The sequence below is a fragment of the Gopherus flavomarginatus genome, chromosome 3, assembly GCF_025201925.1.
Source record: "Gopherus flavomarginatus isolate rGopFla2 chromosome 3, rGopFla2.mat.asm, whole genome shotgun sequence".
Classification (NCBI taxonomy): domain Eukaryota; kingdom Metazoa; phylum Chordata; order Testudines; family Testudinidae; genus Gopherus; species Gopherus flavomarginatus.
In genome coordinates, this window is record NC_066619.1 from 251634666 (window position 1) to 251646792 (window position 12127).

A 12127-nucleotide genomic window follows, 5' to 3' on the forward strand; every position below is an offset into this window, starting at 1 on the left:
GGGACTCCTATGACTGGCATTCTCATAGCCTTCCTAAACCCTCTCATGAGGCTGGTGGATGGTAACGTCCAAGGCATGGGTTGGCTGGAGGACCTGGATGGAAACAAAGGGGGGCTGGTGAAAGCACCGGAGAATTGATTTAAACAAGCATGGATTTGCCTGCACTGTACACTTTATCTGCCGGGTAGTCCCAGACATCTATATAATAAAGTTGCGGCCCGATTAAAATCCATAAGAAGTCTCCTGTCCTTCTTGCAGTATACCCAGACAATGTAGGCTGAATGGATGTCCAAGCACTCAGAACTCATACACACCAGAACTATTTTCCTTAAGGATCATGTTTTCTTACGGCCAGAGTAGCTGCTCTTTCTACATTATTTATTTAATTTATTACAGACATGTCTCTGGGAGATATCCTAAGCATTATTTTCTATAGACAGTTTGTAAATCACAAAACATATATCCTACCATGTTCAGCACTCCTCAATTTAAAATATCCCAGATCTTTCACATTTTAATATAACAATAAACTTTAACAAGTACCTTGGTTTTCAGCTATTGAATTGCTAAACTCCATTTGCTTCTTCCATATGTTTTATATTCTCAAATCCTCTAACTAGCTACAGTATTTCCAAGTGAACAGCATGGTTCTGCATAGGAAAGGTCAATCATTCTGAGGTATACTATTTAATAATTTTACTGCCAATGTAGGAGATCATGTTGATTACACTTGGAGATAATATTTATTTTTTGCATTGTATCTGTTTATTCACTGCTTTACTGATGCTTTAAAAGCAATTATAGGAGTTAATGCCTTAGGAGGTGAGCAATCACATCGCTTTAGCTTATATGTATAGGTTTTCCTTCACTTTTACAAATAATGATTTATGCAAAGTCACCCAGACAGCTATTGCTTTCATTGCGAAGTTTATTATCTCCAAGATGAACAGACAAGTCATTAAGCTCTCATAGAAGCATTAGCATAGAAAGATCGCTGCATTGTGATTTTCTGGTTACATGGTTCAATACAATGATGGTTTAAGGAAGTAAAAGCCAATTTTAGCACTGTCATTATAGAACACCATATGTCATCAATAGGCAGTTATAAATACTATAGCTGATAAGAGTTGCCTCTTCATAAAGGGCTTTTTCTGTATGCACCAACTGAGTGAGTAACACATGAAAATAATTTATGAAGAATGGTGTTCAGGATTTATCTTTTATCTAACCTGAAATATATTTTTCAGTTACATCTTTGAGTCTAAAAGGTCTGCAGCAAGACAAATCTTCTCTAGAAGGTTCTTTTCATGTCATTGTACATTTTCACATGACAGATGAGTTTTCAAAAATAACCAAGCTAATTAACTTGTTCTTAGAGAGGGATGCTGTGCTTTTGGCTTTAGCACTAATCCACTATACATCTTCTCTCCTGCATTTAAGAGGACATATGATCCTCTCTGGCATATTATGTGGCACGTTAGCTGTAAAATAAGCATAACCTTTACAATTTGCATATTTACAAGTCATTTAACAGGAGTAGATGTGGGGGGAATCCTTTGATCAGGTTTCTTGGTTGACTTGGTATCAGAAGGTTAACATAATGCTCTGCTATGGGAGACTCGCAAGTTTTAGAGAATCTTTTTGATTCCTGCTTCTGGGATTCTCAGGTTTCGGAGAACCCTTTTGATCCCTGCTTCTGGATATCAGGTGCACCAAAGGTACCATGCTCAAGGCTGGATTCTCCAGCAGACAATGGAAAATTCGCAATGTGTAGGGAAATTCTCCACTGAAGTACAACTGCCAGAGATGATTCTGCCACCCCCTTTTCCAGAGCCCATTCCAGTGTAAGCTATCCCAGAGATGTTCCAGCTGGGTCATGGGTGGCTCTGTGGGGTGGTTTGTGCGGCACAGCAGAGCTTTGTTATACATAATCCTCCACAATCAGAAAGCCTCTGAGGGAACCCTAACTTGCTCTGGGGCTCAGCAGTCCTGAATTAAGGCGGTACAACTGGCTCCCTGTGGCTGCCCCTCTCCGTTATGCCCAAGCACATAAGAGTGGTAGTTAGGGGCTGCCAACTGGATAAACAAAGTATTTTCTGTGGCTTATGATTTTTATTGATTGTCCACATAACTCATGCAACTCATGTAAGGGTGAGAGAACCCACCTGAGGGCCAAGGCCAAGGAACAACCACTCAGAAAGCCAAGGCTGTGGGAGAAAACCCACACAACGTCAGAGAATAGATGACTCTGTAAGACACCATTACATTGAAATCCTTTCACAGAAGCTACCCCATGACCAAGTGGAAAATAGCAAGTCTTTATCAACAAACTAAAGTAATAGTGTAACACATACTGGGAGCACTGACAGACATAACCAGACACCCGAGATTACACGTGAGGAAGGAAAAAGCAGCCACGTCCAGGGCAGGTGACAAATCTGATGCAGGGAGATGTGGCTGGGCAGTGACAATATAGCAGAAGACCCAAAGCAGCACTTTATACCTCCATTTTTCAGATTTGTATTGGCAAGCAGGGCAATATTTCTGTGTTTCCAGTGACAGCATTAAAATGACTCTCAGATCCCTAACTGGCTTATTCTGTGAAGTGCTTGAGCACCAGTTGTTTCCAATGAACTCGTTTGAATTCAGACAATTTAAGCACTAATAGGTGATTTCAGTGGGAGTTAGGTATCTAAATACCTTTAAAAATCTGGCCTTAAGTACCTGTCAGAAATCTCTTCCCTGTGTAGGTACTTGTAGTCTGTGATAGAAGGTGAAGAAAGTGACTCCCTTGGATGAACTAAGTAGCTTCTTTCGCAATAGATGCATGATAAACTGGAAATTCTATGACATATTGCACCCTTTTTATGTTTCTGTTGTTTTGAGCAGGAAGGATAAGAAATCTAGTTAAATCCAGCAGTACATGTAATTTTGATATTAGTTAAAAAGTCATCTAAACTTTGTAGAAAGTGTTTCTAATATTCTCTTTTTTCCTTCCCCAAAAACACAGAAACTTTAAAATACAAAAATGAAAAATCTGCCCACCCACAAAATACGATATGAAAAGAAACTGTTTAATAGCTCAAACTTTAATATCTCACTCATTTTCCTCTTATCTATTTAAACATTTTTATTTCTTATTTTCAATAAAATGATTTTATGAGTCAGAACATTTAGATCTATTGTTACAAGGAAAAGATTTTACAGGTAAGTAGGTTGCACAGCATCTTTCAAGTGTTCAAGTGTGCAGGTTATGAAGAGAAACAGATTTTAAAAATAGGCATTCATTGTGCTAATGGAAATATTATGAAAGCTTGTGGGGGAAGGGTGAAGGAAGAGAAGTATTTTCTTTCTAAGAACCTAACTTTGTGTGGACAGGCATCTAACATATGTTTAAAAACAAATCAAAGACACTCACAATTTGAATTTATTTTTCTGGGATTTTTAAAATATTCTGGTCTTAGTGAGTGTTCCTAACTGAATATTCTGCAGCTGTGCTTACAGCGCATAACGAATAGCCCTTCACAGTGATAGCACAACACAGTCCATATTCCTTCTAGGCCGGTTCTACTCAATTAATTCATTATTTCCTCCAACTGTCTACAGTCTATTGCACAAAACTAGTCTCCTGTAGATATTCAAACATAAAGAAAATCTAATATAGAGTCAAATATCTTATCTTGAATGTTAGGTAAGGATCCTGGCCATATGAATATGTGGTGCAAGAACAGATCCTGTATTTATCATTCATATTATGGAAGTGCCCAAATTTCACTGAGAGCTGCCAAGTCAAATGGGAAGAGACAATCCCTTTCCCCAAATCAGTAAATTCAGTACAAAAATTACAGATTGTAATTTGTGCTCCCTGTTTAATTTTTGCATTTCACACAGCTAGGACAGCATAACCCAGATTTTAAAAAGTGGTTTTTAATTTTGGTACTTCCGTTTTGGGGGGCCCAATTTTTTTCATGTAGGTCTCAGTCCCTAATGTCATCTTGACTGTCTGATTTTAACACAGAGAAATACTAACAAATCTGTGACTCAAGTCCTGAGGTCTTTACTCTGGCAAATTTCTCTTCAATCAATAGAAGTCTTGCCTAAATAATACCTAAGCATCATCCCAATTTTGACTTTTGGGTAGGTGTCTTAAATACTATTTGAAATCAGATTTTAAAAATGCCTGAAAAACACCTACCACCATACATGTGCATTTTAACTTAACCTAAATCTTGGTATTAACCTACTTGACAGTGTGAGTATGTGTTTTAAAATATTAAACTACAATTATTATCAAATTAAATGAAAAGAGTTGAGTACATTTAAAAAACATACTGCTACTTTTAAAATTATTTATGTTGTGGCAGTGCTTAGAGACATCAACCTCATTGCACTGGTCACTGTGCGAACATATAACAAAAAGATGGCCCCTGCCCTGAAGAGCTTATGATTTAAATATAAGACTAGTGATAATAGGTGCATATAACAGACAGACGCAGCACCAGGTGATGAGACAAACATCATCTGGGTAAATGCAGCTATCAGCAGGACACCAGCTACCTAACCACTGTCAGGTTTTTGGTAGACATCTCAGCTGAGATAAGTTTGCTATACTGCCCACAGAGGAGAACTTCATATAGAAAAGGTAGATACAATTTCTTACATAGACAGGTAGAGTCAAGATATAGCTAAACAATGCAGAATGGAAAGAAAGTGGCATGCCCAGAAAAGTGGAGAGTGAATGGAGATAAAAGGTGAGCATTTAACTGCTGAGAGACCAAGAAACAAAAAACAAGAAAGTTACCATAGTTTGTCTTGCAGCTGTAGAATAGCCCAGTATCTGCTGGAAAAACATCATGTAATTAAACATAATTAATGGGCATTCCAGGAGTGTGTGTTGCTGAGAGAGAATGTCAGCCCTTGGGTGTGACCTATGGCATGATGTTATCCCAGCAGAGCTCATGTCCTGTACTCCTGAGCTACAGTGAAGTTTTCCTTATAAAGACTACTTGGTCAACTTTGTTTACTGACTTTCGTCTCCATGCCCTGCAACATTAACAGTCCAAATGTCAGTCAGATTGTTTTGTGATCAGCTTATTGTGCACAAATGAGTTAGTGCTAGTGCTAGAGGGAGAAGACACAGCAAAGCAAAACCATATGTATAATATGTCAAACACAAAAACAACTGAGCCTGAAAGAAACATTGGAATATAAAAATATAAAACAGGCTTAATAAAGCAATTAGCAAAAACGTGTAATGTATTTCTCCCTGTGAATGTAAGTGTGCAGTGTGTTACAAATCTCAGCTGAAACCACTGTCTTCTTGAGCTAGCTGGAAGCAGCAGATTTAGCATTAACAAAGTTCTTGGGGGAGTTGACCAATGTGCTCTTACAGATAGCATGCTCTCAGGCAGCTCTTTGGGTTCCTCTATTGCAGGGTCCCATCAAAATTTCCTACCTACTCAGCGGACAGCTGCTGAGGAGGGAAAGCAGCTGCTGGAGACAGCAAGAGCTAAGTTGCAGTCAGGATTTGGTGACTATAAGGGGTGGAGGAAAAGATCGAGGAGGTGCTGGAGGCTGCTGGAACAATGTGCATAGTGAAGGTGCTGAGAGCCATTGAACCAGACTATAACCCCTGTATGTGATGGAAATCACTTCAAGCCAGGGGTGTTGGTACGGGTGGGAGCTTCTGGAAGTAGAGAGGGACTGCTGGGGCAGAACTAGTGGCTGCAAAGGCTGGATAGAGGGTACAGGCATGAGAACAGCTATTGCTGGTTCACAGCGGAGGTAGTCGGAGGGTGTTAATGTCAGAACTGCTATTACTACATGCCTCCTGTGGACAAGAGGCTGAAACCTATGCCACTGGAGAAGTTCAGAAGCATTTGCATTCTACAGCCTTTGAAGGAACCCTCCCACCGAGACAAAACTGCAGCTGGAAGGAAGATGAGACCTTACTCCTAAGGACCATAGGAGATGGAGCCAACTAGTGTTCTGTTTGTGTACCAATGAAGACATCTAATGCTCAGTACACTTGATTCATGTAGACAATCCCCACCGACTGATTTCACCTATTAGAATTGAAATATGCAATTAACTGTACATAAATAGGGATGATTGATAGAGTTACCTCTTATTTCACAATTATAGTACAGTACTTAAGAAAGACCTGAGCGGTTGAACTGGCCCTGACTATAACTGTAACAGTTATAAACAAACTAATTAATTAATTACAACCTAATTTCTCCAAATGTGACTGTTTCCAGAGTTTTCAATTAGCTCTGAATTACAAGAACCATGTCTTCACCTGCACCAAAGTTAGAAGGGGTTTAGGTTCCAGCTTCAGCTTTGAAGCATCTTCAGTGCTCAGGAATCTCATTCATTGATACACTATGTAGCTGCAATTTCCTCCAGAGTTTATATTGCCTGGAGGATAGATTTCATGTCTTTACCTTCAAAATCTCTGTATTAGTGGTTTATGCTAAGTGGCTGACCAGAGAAATTACCTATCTCCCAGTGTCACACTGCCACAGCTGCAGTCAGCAGTGGTACACTTGGGCTGGAAACCTCTTGTTATTCAAGAGGGGGATGGCTGGTAGGGCATTCTTTGCTCCCCTACACACCCTACTTCCCCCGCCTGAAATAGCATGAATTTGGTGATCTTCCAGGCAATGCTGAAAAAGACAGCAGTTTGAGAAGGATTTCGGACAGGGCTATGCGTATGCTTCCTAGGTAGTGGAAGTGGGTAGGTGGCTGGCTGGCTGAGTTCCTGCAGAATAGGTTATTTTAATGCTGCTGAAACTTAATTTAATTATGTTTATTGTATAATTAGATGCCCTAATATAATTAAAACCTTGGATAGGAGACTATTATTTTACTTCTAAATAAAATAAAATATATTATCCTGGATGAGCTAAAAAATAAAGACCTCATAACTGTAGCAAAGGGCTTAGCTCCACATCTGTCAAAAACTTTTATCTTGTCTTTAAAGAGCACCAGAACACTCAAGTCATTACCTAGAGATCCCACATCATTGCCACATTCTCTCTTTCATGGTTACAGACCAGATTCCCAGCCCTATCAAACACCACAGAAACAGTGCAGATATCCTTCCAAGTCAGGTAGATCAAAGATATTTTCTTAGAGGAGACAAGTTTTGGTTTCAAAATCTTCACAGCAGCATTTCAGCTTGACACAAATCAAGCCATTTGGGAAAAAACCAAACACAAACTTTAAAAAAAAAAATCAAATTGAAACAGATCTCTGAGAGAACCTCAGCTACACATGTCCCTTCAGCCTGCCTGCCAAGAGGATGTTAATATAGTGATCATTCATCCACAGGCCCATCAGAACGGATATTTGCAATTAAATAATGCTCCTCACAATGTTTCATTTGTTTCCTATGTAAGGCTTGTGGCCTGAAGCCCGAGAGAGTAGGGAGCTCACCACTGCGAAAAGCAGCCCAAAGCTGCTTCAGAGCTCCTGGACAGAAGCTCCACAGGGGAGGGAGCTGTCTGCTAGCATCTGTTAGTGAGTAAGGAAAAACAACCGAATGGACCAGGCCTCGTTAGCGTTTCTTTTACAGGATAGTTTGGGGGCATTTGGGTAAAAAATCAGTTATGTTTGGGGATAATCAAATGGTATCATCCCGACTGGGAAATAAACAACAAGAGAACTGCATCAAATGTGCCTGACCAAAGCCTTAGTCTTCCATCACTGGCACAAACCAGACAGTGGACCGAAGAAAGGGGCAGTGACACTCAATTTCTGGTAGGAGCCCTTTCCTGGTGGCAAGCGCTCTATTCAGAGTCCTACATTCTACTGACCCTCTCCAAAGATGGCAAAAAGGCAGCTTCTGAAAACGAGAAGTGGCTTTGAGGCAGGAAGTGGTACAGACATGGCTTTTGCTGAAGCCGCAGTACTGCTGAGAAACTCCAGTGAGGGCCCCACTATTCAGCAATCAAAGTGCTAATCACTATAGCTGGGTTAGGTGACACAGTCCCTAGGGTAGGCCAGCCAGAACTTCCTCAGGGGCTGGAGATAGACCTGTCCAAACTCTGGACCCCACTACTCCCAGGCAACAAACAATGAGGGGTGAGGGGCAATACAGTGGAAAAGGGAAGTCATTATTGCAGTAACACCTTGCCTCAACCGTGAGTGAAAGACTGAGCTTAAGACTTTTGCCAAGACACACTGAGGTGGGTGTGGAAGACTTCAGCAGCTACTTATCAGAGTCAAGTTTTAATTATCAATCCAATTTTAAAAGTTCTTTATTGTCTAACCTGATTTTTTTAAAAGAAAGACAAATTTGACCATACAGTAGTTAAAACAATATTAACATCGGTATCTGTATGGACTGTAGGAAGCCTCGTTGCTGACAGGGAGGAGACCAGACAAACAAACAGTGGTTAATATTGAGTTTGTTTATATTAAACTTCTAAAACATATTTTGGTTAGCTTTTATAAAACAAAGTAGCCATTTCATTAAGAAGACAGAAGCAAGAAGCTATTTCTTGGAATGAAAAAAAAAAAAAGATATATTTTCTGTATGTCCTAAAGGTGAGAACTACTCACAGAGAGATTTCCAACACAATTTTAACATTGTATCTTATTTGGACTATAAAATAGATGCTTTGTTTATCATGGAAACGTGGACTTTGTGACTCAACGACATGTTACAAAGTATCAGGATCAGATGGGTTACAGTAACTAGAACAGTTGAATACTCAAAACCATATTCCATTTTTTTCTATACTAATCTTTACCTTTGTGTCTTTTCTAAGGTTTTCTAAATTTCAGCTTTTGCTTTCAATCCAAAGGAAAATATCTCTTGTTAAAACCAAGAGACATTTTAGAATTCAGCATTTTTGCCTGAATACTTCACGGGTCATACACCAAGTATGATGCACTAGTTAGAGAAACTCCTCCAGCATAAGGTGATTTCATGATCTGTACAGTGCCAAGCATCCTACGTATGATCAATAATCAATCACTCACAATAAGAATTAAAGTTCTTCACACTGTCATAGGGAATTTTCATGATGAGACAGTGCCAGGGTCTGGTTCAAGGGCCTTTGCTACCATCTTCTGAAAACTAAAGAGGGTTTAATTCTCAATGACCAGAATTACTGAAGCAAACTGTAAGAAAGTGTAGCTAGAAATTGAAGTTATGCTGATGTTCATTCCTAGGCAATTTGGGTGCCCATCAGCATAGGAAAATGGATTTGTACAATATGTGTATTTTAGCTATAGAATGGCACTCGGTGCAAGTATAATGCCCTCTTCACTGTGCCTATTCTTAACAACTGAGCTGGGTATCTCCAGGGGGGGCACAGAGAGATGAATTAATATTCAGATACTCACTCCCAGACCCAAAACCAATGGAACAGGAATGAGTTACTCCAGAGCCAATGCTCCAACAGAATGACGTTTAGTCCCTGTTCCAGGTAAAGGATGGGCTTAAGGATCCAACACGGGAAGTCCCATTATAGCCCCAAAGAGCTACTACATGCAACTGCACTAAGAGCCTATTGGGGTTGAGATACGTGGCTCCCCTCTCTGCAGACTTCTGCCAAACTGTGACTGCCCTACAGCCAAACTGCAGAAGTTCCACTCGGTCAGGGCCTTCAGCCCCTGTGGACTTACAATTTTCATCTACCTGTGTTTGATAGCCGCAATCAACAGAGATGACAAGTGATTGAAGTGTGGGATGCTTGCACTTTGTGGTGTACCATAGAATATCAGGATCTGAAGGCACCTCAGGAGGTCATCTAGTCCAACCCCCTGTTCAAAGCAGGACCCATCCCCAGACATCGCACCATAACTAACAGATCATAATGTATTTAACTATAACCCTTGTTGTAAAGGATGTGTTCTCACTGTTGTATAAAAATTAAAATTGTGTAAGTCACCTTCTAGTGACTAGTCAACATGGGGGATAACAATGTCTTCTGTAGCTCAAGAAATACAAGTCTCGTTCTGGGCATCTGAAGGTCTATGATTCAAGAAACCCCTGCAGGAACCTTAGAGCTGCATATGGTACAGTTGGCTTATCCAGTTTTATAAAAATAACTATGGGTCTACCCCATTAGAAACATGGTTTCTATTTCCAACTCTGGCTGAAGTGATCTTGTGAAACCTTTCCATTGTCTTATTTGTAAGAGATGGAGGCTAATACTGACTGCCCTTTAGGGTAGGATTATGAAGTCTCAGCAATACAGTCTGGAAACTGCACAGAAATATAAATGACAGTCAGTAACACTGAGCCCAGACATCATGATCTCCTGGCTTCCAGCTCAATGCAACTTCCCTTCCCATGCACCTTCCTCTCAGCCTTCAAGGTGGAGCATGCCATAAAATTTGGTGCATTTGAGAGGTCTGCATATAGAGGAAAGGGTAAGATGTGTGTCATAGATAGTCACATTCATTTTGCAAAAATAAATTTAATTGTAATACTTAGCACAACAATAGTGGTGGTGTAGCTAGGTGGACATTCAGCCCTAAATCAAGCCTAAACAGCATCTGTTTATGTCTTGGAAGTAATACAGTCCAGGCATGGCATTAGTTTACATTGCATTATTTAACACAGTATAAACCTCACTCACCTTTTCCTCCCTCCCATTGCAAGAGTCTCTCATTCTCTTTTCTCTCTAGTTAGGCTGTAAAATGCTTAATTGCATCTTTATTGCTTTAAAATTTCAGCTTTTTTTTTTTAACTCTTTCAACTTACGTCATTTTTTTCATCTGCTGCCTGTTTGAGAACCACTGAATCTGACTCTGAGAAGCATTCTCTCTCTATTCTGCCTCTCATTATAAGACATTTTGTTATACTTTGTCTGAACAATGCTATACAAAAATAAATTGTATTATGTTATAGCTGAGACATTCCTGTATAGTAGGAGGTACAAATCATATTTCATCAGATTTAAGGAAAGATTGCCATCAGGTGTCTAAATGCTTCAGCTACCTCAGATACTTGTTATGTTGGTGGGTACCATTGTTTGCCATCAGCCAGCTTAACTGGAATAATAATTTAACAAACTTATTGTATGCTGTTTTGTGCAGGTTCTATAGAACCAATTTATAAAACTTCTGATTTAAAAAAAATCCAAATATATCATAACTATATATATTTTTCCTTCTCTATAATTTAGACATATTAGTAACCCCATAACTGAATCTGTGCTAATATTATGAGTGATTGCATTGGCAGCTATTCTTCAGTCAGTGGGTTAGATGTGTATATTTTGAGGAGAAGAAATGCACTGGCCTATATCCAGACTTGGTATAAGAGATTGAAGCTGTAGGGCAGAGGAGTTGCATAGGTTTATAGCAGGACCACCATTTGAACAGTGGGCCAAATTTTCAAAAGAAAATCCTCAAGAGCACATGCTAAAATAGTCATAGCTGCACTTATACACTTTGTTACCTACTGCATACTCCCAAATGCCTGTTTGCACCGGCAAATGCAGTATTTGGGTCTTGCTGGCTGACCTGCTTTCAGAACCAGGAGCACAGAATAGAAGGGTTGTTTGAAATTCTGCCCATTAACTACATACTTAGGTGGCTTCCTTCCCTGTAATATCTGATGCCAAAAGTGTGCTGATCCTTTTACAGTAAAAACAGAAAAACTGTGCTTCCAGACATCTTAAAATCTCCTTGTACCTATAATATATTGAGTATTGAAAGGGAAGGTAAAATAGAATGAAGGGGACTGGATGAGGAAGGACAAAGATTACAGCAATAAGGTCACTCACTTTAGGCACATCTTGGGGTTTCAGTAGTACAATATATACCCTCTTCCCCCACAGTAAAATAAGCAGACAGAGTGACATAGTAAATACAAAATATTGACTGGATCTGAGACCAGCTATAGTTCACTATTGCCTGTAGGTTAAAGCCATTCCTGAGATTATACAATACTGCATGAAGCCAGTCTCTGGAAGCTTTAATATCCTTGGCCTATAGTTTACCACAATTTCCCCTGAAACCCAGTCAGCATTTGTTTAATTAACATTTTTTGGATTGGGCAGGAGGGGTTAATAGAAAGTTTCTTCTGGGAAACACAGAGGGGCTGAAATACAAGCTGAGATTCTCAGCAATGGCAGGAACAGCAGAATGTGCATGATCCTGC